We start from the raw sequence: 9586 nt of genomic DNA, 5'->3' as shown, positions 1-9586 counted from the left end.
GTTTTCCCAAACGGCTAAAGTCCAGTAATAGGAACTCAAAGGTTATTAAATAATGTTCAGATAAAAAATGGTTAAGCTTGGTGGTGACGAAACTGCATCACTGAGGTACGCATGCATCCCCTGGTGTTATTAGGACATGATTAGGTTGAGATGAGCATGAGTGCGACAGTTGAATGAGATCGTTAGTCGAACCAGCCAACGACAGTCGCTGTGGAAGTGTCACTCCTGGAACACAACAGCTTCCCACCTTTTCCAGATTTTTTGGGAAAACGACTCCTATGCTTTTTTTGTGGATTCATCAACTAATACAAAAAAACTAAAGTATCAGGACTGAGGTCGCCACTCACAGGAGCTGAGACCAGTGCTGGTTAGGGACACAACAACCTGATGACTCAGTAAACCAACCCACCACCCGGCTGTCTATCGAATCTTGACAACCAGTTCACCTAGAGTTACTTCTGTTTCTTTCCCCTTTATATACTCCAGGTTAGGACTAGCCAGATGAACCACTAGGCCTAGTAAATAACGGGCCTTCGCACGCCACGCAACTTGGGGTGTGCTGCGGCCACGTCACGTGCCGTTGTAACAAGAGCGGACCACAACATGAAAATTTCACGTAAATCAAATCAAAATCGCCACGCAGCGCTTACTTCCTGTTGCCAGTAGGTTGCGCTATCACTTTATCTGAATATTATCACATAGATGTGTTCAGAGCGGGACTTTTATTAGACAAGTAAAGTTTGGAGCCCAGTGGACAATGTACACTCAAGTTGTCAACGGAGTGTCCAAATCTGAAGTCGATCTGATAAATTCCTAGGAGGAGTTCGTTCAAATACAATGTGTGCAAACGTCAAAAATGGCTGCTAAATCTAAAATGGCCGACTTTCTGTTGGGTTTGGGATATGGCCCCCACTGGACACTGCATAAAAAGTGGGATTTTCGTCAGTAAGCGGCACTGTAGATTGTCGTGGAACTTCATGTTTACGACTGCATACGGCAATTTGCAGGCAACACGGAAAACTGCCTGAATTGTCGGAAACTGACGTGGGCCTTGCTTGGCAGTTGTCCCTCCCATGACCCCCCTCCCCCTAATTCTAGGGGAGGCTTTAACATGTAAATGGTGTGCTGTGAGCTATACAAATGCAAATCAGGGTAGCAGGAGGAGTTTTACCCCAGGTGACATTTTTCTAAAAGGTAAGAAAATCTCTGGTATAAATAGATCAGGCTCAGTACAGCCTAATTATAGACTGTTAAATTTTAGCTTGAATTGATTTATTTAATGAAAGTATGCTTGATTAATTACTGTGTATGCCATTAGCAATGGGAAATGTTATGTAAAAAATTAGCAATCAGAATGTAGTAACTGCTGAAGGCTATCAGTGGGATGTATCATATTGTCCTCATGTTTGCTAGGCCAATGAGTCAAGTTGTTACCTGTTGGGACTGCAACTCAGATGGAAAGTTCAGTAATTTACTCCTGTTTACTGTGAGAGACCATGTGATCGTGATATACACTGTGTTGGCTGTTTGAAGCAAAAAAACACTCCGTGGAGTTACTACAGCAGTCTCAACAATGAGAAGAAATGCTGAATGCTATCAGTGGGCTATCTCGTCAAGCTTACTCTGTTTGCTGCCAATGTCGGTGAGCTGTTACTCAGCTCAGCAGTTCAGTAAACTCCAGGTTGCTGTCCATGGAGGATGGTTGCTTTTGGGGCGAAACTGGGGGGGGCTTTAAGAAGAGAAAAAAAAAAAAAAATTTCAAATTGGTTACTTAATAGTAGCCTTGTAAAAGAACAAGTGAGCAGAACCAGTGTAAGTTGCTTAATAAAAGTGTATTTTTTTGTCTTGTAATTTACAGGAAGTACAAATTGTCGGCGCTACGAACCGGAGCACGGGTAAGATTTAAAGAATATGCTTTCATTCTGCTATATAAGGAAATAGATACGTTAATAGATACCGATCTTAACCGTACATTTTGTTTCCACAGACTAACCTTGCCTCATAGGGCTGTGACCTCCTATTTGCTCTGAGCTATGTCTGCAGTCCAGATTTACACGATGTTGATAATGACGACACTGTGTGTAACTTTTACTGTTTCTCCTTCCTTGTTTAATTTTACTTTGACTTACTTTTTATTCATACCACCTCATTTAATTGTTTTCCAGCTGCCTGTAGACCTATTACGGACAGTACGAGGAGCTTCAGGTACAAACAATCAGACCTTGCACCGCAGGCGGAAGCTGTGAAGGTTCAGTGTCGAGAAGGGGTGCTTTTTGGTGACTATTTTTCAGTTGCATTAAAAGATGTGTTGTGTCCTACGAGTGCATGCGCATTACTGATTGTCTTTATTGATTGTTTTTACAGCTGCTGGAATCTGGACAGAGTGTGCTAGATGAGGAAGAGGGGGAACTTTGGAAGTCCGCCACCAAAGACCTGATGTCTGATGAGAAAGACAGCATTGTTGGCGGGGTGTCTGGATGGATTGTGCGACCTCCGTCCTTTCGCAGCCAGGAGCTCATCGAGCTCTGTGCCACGCTGCAGTCGAGATTAGAGGCGACTCCGAAGTACAGGGCAACGCACCACAGAAGTCTGTAAAACGGGCCAAATTCAGACAGAATGCCGCCAGTTAACTACAGCTCCGAGGCGGCAAACAGCCACTTCACGGTGCTGTAGGATTTTGGGCTTCTCGTGAGCTTCCCATTTGTTGTGTGGGCAGATCTCACTTTGTACAGAGTTGTGTGTTTGTGCTAATAAAGCTCTTTCTTTGAATAAACATGTTCCTGGCAAATTTTCCTTTCCTCAATAAATTAATAAATTCATTCATGTCCTTGATGGTAACAATAGTGTAGTCCATAGGATAACAATGACATGAATATACAACATAATAGCATATCATATAAATATATATATATATATGTATAATTATTATTTTATTACTGGGGGTTACATTTGTAATGACCCAGGGTGACCAATAGTGACAGATCTGCCAACCAATCATGAGTGATTTTTCTTTAAAAAAGTAGTGGTTTCATCCAATACTGAGTAAGGAAGTTCAAGCCAGGCCTGGCCAGGCGTGGTTTCGCTGCTATTCATATGCTAATTAGATCCATTAGAACTCCGCTGCGAGCTCTCCACATATGTCATGGTTAGTTTCTGACAATATGTGGCACAGAGAAACGCAATGTTCACAGGCTGTAAATTGTCGTGATTGTCGGTGATTTACGGGTCGGAAAAACCCACTTTTCATGCAGTGGGATTTTTTGTACGTCTGGATAAGATCTACGTGTGTGCCAATTTTTGCGTATCGGTGAAAGGGGCCCCGGCTGGTACAGTTTAATTCAATTCAATTCAATTCAATTCAATTTTATTTGTATAGCGCCAATTCATAACTGAAGTTATCTCAGGACACTTTTCAAATAGAGCAGGTCTAGACCGAACTCCTTATAACATTTACAGAGAACCAACAGTACCACCATGAGCAAGCACTTGGCGACGGGGGCAAGGAAAAACTGCCTTTTAAGAGGCAGAAACCTAGGACAGACCCTTCGGATCTAGGTGGGTGGTCGTCTGCCTCGACCAGTTGGGGTGAGAAAGAGAGAGAGAGACAGACAGACAGACAGACAGACAGGTGCACAGCAACAACAGTAGCAACAGCTACACTAATAGTAGTGACTGATGATGATGAAAATGAAGAAGATGACGACGACAACAGCAACGATGGGGGACAACAAGCAGTAACAACAGCAACAACAGTAACTGTAGTAATAATAATAATGTTAATAATAATAATAATAACAATAATATCAGTGATATTAGCAGTGGCAGTCATGCAGGACCATGGCAGGAGGCTCCACCAGGATCCATGAGAACCTGCGAGACGAGAAAGCACAAGAACTCCGGGAAGAAGTGAAGTTAGTAACATGCATTAATGGGACATGAATGAGTGCAGAAAGAGAGAGAGAGGAAGGGAGGAGCTCAGTGCATCATGGGAAATCCCCTGATAGTCTAGGCCTATAGCAGCATAACTAAGGGATGGTTCAGGACTCACCTGATCCAGCCCTAACTATAAGCTTTATTAAAGAGGAACGTCTTATGCCTACTCTTAAATGTGGAGAGGGTGTCTGCCTCCTGAACCCAACTGGAGCTGGTTCCACAGGGAGGAGCTTGGTAACTGAAGGCTCTGGCTCCTGTTCTACTTTTAGAGACTATAGGAACCACAAGTAGCCCAGCATTCAGAGAACGCAGTGTTCTACAAGGGTAATAGGTTACTATGAGCTCTTTAAGATATGAAGGGGCCTGACCATGAAGAGCTTTGTCGGTGAGGAGGAGGATTTTAAATTCTATTCTATATTTTACAGGGAGCCAGTGCAGAGAAGCTAGTACAGGAGAGATGTGATCTCTTTTTCTAGTTCCTGTCAGTACTCGTGCTGCAGCGTTCTGAATTAATTGGAGCGTCTTAATGGACTTATTGGGGCAGCCTGATAATAAGGAGTTGCAGTAATCCAGTGTAGAAGTAACAAATGCATGGATTAGTTTTTCTGCATCCGTCTGTGACAGGTGGTGTCTAATTTTTGTAATATTATATAGATGAAAGAAGGCAGTCGTAGAGGTTTACTTTATGTGGGAATTAAATGACATGTCCTGATCAAAAATAACTCCAAGATTCCTGACAGCGGTGCTAGAGGCCAAGGTAATGCCATCTAGAGTAACTATATCTTTAGACAGTGAGTCTCTAAGGTTTTTGGGGCCAAGTACACAAATTTCATTTAACATCAGAAAATTGCAACTCATCCAGGATTTTATGTCCTTAAGACATGTTTGTAATTTAGATAATTTATTAAATTCATTGGGCTTGATCGATAGATATAATAACTGCGTATCATCTGAATAGCAATGAAAGTTAATGGAGTGATTCCTAATAATGTTGCCTAAAGGGAGCATATGTAAAGTAAATAGTATTGGTCCATGTACAGAACCTTGTGGAACTCCATGACTAACTGTAGTATTTATGAAAGATTTATCGTTAACGTGTACAAACTGAGAACGATCTGATAAGTATGACCTAAACCAGCTTAGTGCGGTTCCTTTAATGCCAATTGATAATGCCAATGTTTGTACCAAGGGAAAGAAACAGAGACAAATGTGGGAATTGTCCTGCATTGTTTCATGTATGAAGCGGAAAGAGAGAAGTTTAATGAAAGTCCAAGAGGCGTGAATGGGCGTGGAATCCAGTAAGCAGGTAAAATCTAAGTGCTAGGTAAATGACTGATGTCTGATGACTGCACTGTAAAAGTCAGGTTAGCAAGAATAACGTGTATCCTGGGAAACCTGTGGGATCCTCCAGTAAGAGCAGAAGACTAAGGAGGAGGACATCTAGACAAATGTGAAATAAAAGTATGCTAGCACTTACAGTGACTCTGCTTTCTTCAGAGGGAGACAGATACGGTCCATAAACTAATCTTAAAGGTTATTAATGTTCTTTTCATTAGTGGACAGACTGTCAATGGTTACAAAGGTCAAACAAAATCCTCAACCACGCATAATTGTGTTTTATTTTTCCTCTGTAGTTGTACAAAGGCAGCTCTTCGGTCTACTTCCCTCCCCCGCGACTCTAATCGGGCCTCCACTAATGCTGTCTGATGATGTGCCTGAGAGAAAAGGCTGCCTCATTAGAGGATGCCCCCACAGCTGCCTGTGATTGTGCAGATCTCAGTGAAGCGATGTGACCTGACCCCACTTCCCTCAGTGAGGAAGGACAGCCTCAACCACCGCCACACACAGCTGCCATATGTGGAGTGTGTTTGTCTTTTGTTGACCCTGCTTGTTTTTGTTACTTTAGGAACAGATTGGTAACAGTTTCAGTTTGAGTGGGGTTAGTCCATCAAAAGCTGAAAAAGTAATTTAGACCTAAATACCTTACCTTGATTGCTGTGAAGCTCTTTACACCTGGACCAGTGAAGTAGGGCTGGGAAAATATATCGGCCATAAGTGATTGGTTTTTGTGGGGGTGATTTTTGTGATTTTATTGTGCTAATCTAATGGTCTGCCTCTGAAGAAGTACACAAACTGAGCCGGAAAAACAGCTGTGGAGCCAATGTATTTTCACATCTAAATGCAGTGAATTAAGGGTTCATTTTTACTAGTTTGATGACAGTTACAGCAGGGACAGCCCAGGACAGGAGAGAGACAGACCAGCAGAGCAGAGGTATGAAGCAGGTAGAGGAGTGAAGGAGATCTGGGGCATCAGAGAGGCAGCAACAGTACATAGAGCCAGAATATTTTCATATCTAACTTTGTCTGATGGTTAGACACCAGAGTTGCTGATTGTTGAAACAGTGGAAAGACTTATAAAGAGACCTACTGCTCTGCTCTTGTCTTGATTTTCCGGTGCAATGAAAGGTTATCAAATAAAGTGGTTTAGCCCAACTGCTGCCTTGTTTTTATCTGACTGCTTGTGTTTGTTGCCCTTGTGGACTATTTTTTGGCAATGAACCAGCATTGCCAGTTCTCAGCAATCAGTTTGGAAACACAAACTAAAAGACAAGCATTACAGCCCCAGTGAAGCTGTGAGTATACATGCAAATCACATTTCTTTGTATTTCACATTGGATCTCATGTTTTGGAAAGAGTTATTTTGGGTGTTTGCGATCCAATATTTCTTGTTATTTGTTTGTTATTAATAGCCAAAATAACGCCATTTAATGTTATCCTAACTGACAGAACCAATGGCCATGCAGAGCTACAAATTAAGCTTAAGTGGTTATAAACCACTTAATGCAGTTAGTTTAGCGACTGAACTTCAAAAATGTTATTGATTTGAATGGATCAGATTCTGATGGTGAAACAAGTCATTTAGGGTTAGGATCAGGTTTAGGGGCCTTTGACCTTTTGTGAGTTTCGCAGTTTCAGTTGGTTGCATTCAAAGGAAACATTCCATTAGATTAATCCTGAATTTTAGAGAACTTCCAATGGAAAAAAAAGTGTAGTAGAAACTAGGATCAGGACTTGCAGTATGTGTGAGTTCAAAGCCATTAGATAAGGACCTACAGGCACTTTAAAACACATAAACACATGATAATGGATATCTGACCAAGCAGGAAAGTACTGTAATAGAATTTAGACAGTTAGAAATTTGCTTTAATGTGTAGACCTGGATCACCAAACCATCTTTGTGCTTATACATTTTTTCCATTCCTAAAAGACAACCAGTACTGTTAGGTTTGGAACAGTAGTGAGTGTCACCAGTGAATCCAGTCTGCACACACGGATTTTAGAGTATAGATGATTCTTTTTTACAAGCAGTTCTAAAAGCTTATGGTGAGTAATTGGAGCAGATGGAGAACTTCCACATGGATGCATTGCTGTGAGTTCCCGAGGTGATTCTAATCAGACGCACATCCACTGTATATCATCATCTCCTACTGAGGTCTGGTGCTCCGCTGCCGCTCGGCACAGCGAGCAGGCTCCGCTGATGAAGGCACTGCCGTCTGCTAAGTAAACACATTATTACCATGCACACAAGATGCTGCAATAACAAAGATCCAATAAAGTCACAATGCAGCCCTGAATACCATATGGATTTGAGCCTTTGTTATTCTCTATATTATAGTGCACTAACCTGAGGAAATGTATTCATTTATTTGATGTGTTAACATGCAGAGTGGGAGGACTGCCAACAGATTAGAGAGCTGCATGTCTGCAAGTGTTCAGCCTTCCGTACGCTACCAAAACCCCAGCAGGAGGTTGATGATCAACTAGATTTCTTTATTTCAAAGCATTACACATTACACTGATTAATTGTGAACATTACAAATAAATGTTTATTATCGTTCTCCTTAAAATCTCTATTAAAACCAAAAATCCAAACTGTCAAATTACTGAAAATGAATAACTGCAGAGAGAACAAAGACCTTATTGGAAATAGGCCTATATTAAAGACAGATCATTATTTAATTATGTTTTCTGTTTTTATAGCATATTCGATCACAGCATTTAAGCCCTTTGAGCCACTGGAATACTTTTACTGTGAAACATCTTCAGGAAGTCGTGTAATACCGCTTGGTCAGTGGCTTCAAAACATGACGCTGTAGGTATCCCTCTAGTGCGATTTGTAGATACGTCTGTCCTCAGGTGACATAGTATGTAAGAGCGAGAAAGTCTGAATGTGGATGGATGGCTTAAATAAATAAAGGACTTTAATCCAGGAGACCACTGTGAAACCAAAAATAAACAATGGGCTTCATGCAAGCAGCGATATACAAACACATTTTCTCTTATCTTTATTTATATCCATGATATGTTCTTATTTTGTTAGTGCCCACTGATTTCTGAGTTTCAACAATGTTTTCTTAGGTTACAGAATATTTTCCAAGTGGTCGAGAGCACTCGTACCAAGATAAGAACGAATCATCTAGTTTTCACAGTCCAAAAATTGTTTCTCCCTAACCCTCCAAAGCAACACAATAAAACCAGATATGTTCATTCAACTCAAAAACTGCTGAAACTGATTACATCAACAATTTTTAGTAAGACAAACTCAGTTTTTTAGGTTAAATCTTTGTTTGAGTGACACTAACTTAGTTTTGTAAGTTACAGAAACATTCCTGATTAAATGTTAAATACTATTGATCTCTATTAAAACTATAAAAATGTTATGACTGGTGGAAACAAGCAATTGGACTGACATGCACGACACATGTGCGACTCAATAGAGACGATATTGGTACAAAAAAATACTCTCTCTTTACTTGCCAAAATGAAAAGGTTCGGTACACAGAAGTCCAGTCAGCACAAGCAAACAAAACCATAGGGCAAAGGCAGAGTCAAAAAAACAGGCTATAATCCAAATCCAGAGTAATTCATGACACTCCCCGGAGAAGTTTTCAGGGGACTCAGGTGACTGTAGAACTTTCTTAGTTCAGTGCGATCTGCACTTCAAGCTCAACCCAGCAGCCTTTGTGTCAGATCGGGCTAAAGTGGCATTCATGGTGTCTCATTTAACTGGCAGAGCTGCTGCTTGGGCCACTGCTGAATGGTCCAGAGACTCCAATATCTGCCATCATAGCCATGTCAATTCGTGTGGACAACAGACTCAGAGAGGAGAAGAGAGCGGCAACGGACAGCAGTTTCTACGGCAGTTTCTACGGCAGTTTCAACTGTCAACGACCTCTTCGTTCCCCACATGGACAGGATCTGGGAAGACGGCGCCATCACAAGGGTCAGAGGATCCGATGCAGCTGGGGAGAACCAAGATCTCTCCAGAGGAGAAACAACGTCGTCTGCAGGAGGGCTGCTGCTTCTATTGTGGACAGCTGGGCCACCAACTCGCCGCCTGTCCTCCACAATCACTGACCCAGGTAAAACTCTCCATAAATGATCAGACTCTAATTCAGGGGGCTTTAATTGACTCCGGGGCAGACGAGAGTCTCATGAAGTGGAATTTAGCCCGACAGAACCAGATTAAGACTGTTCCTCTGTCACATCCTGTTTTTGCGAGTGCTTTGGATGGTCGGTCATTGTTTAAAGTTACTCATTGTACCGAACCCATACAGGTAACATTAAATCAGGTTGCCCCAATAAGTCCATT

This window comes from Dicentrarchus labrax, unplaced genomic scaffold (genome assembly GCF_905237075.1).
Source record: "Dicentrarchus labrax unplaced genomic scaffold, dlabrax2021, whole genome shotgun sequence".
NCBI lineage: Eukaryota > Metazoa > Chordata > Actinopteri > Moronidae > Dicentrarchus > Dicentrarchus labrax.
This window is presented reverse-complemented; position numbering follows the sequence as displayed.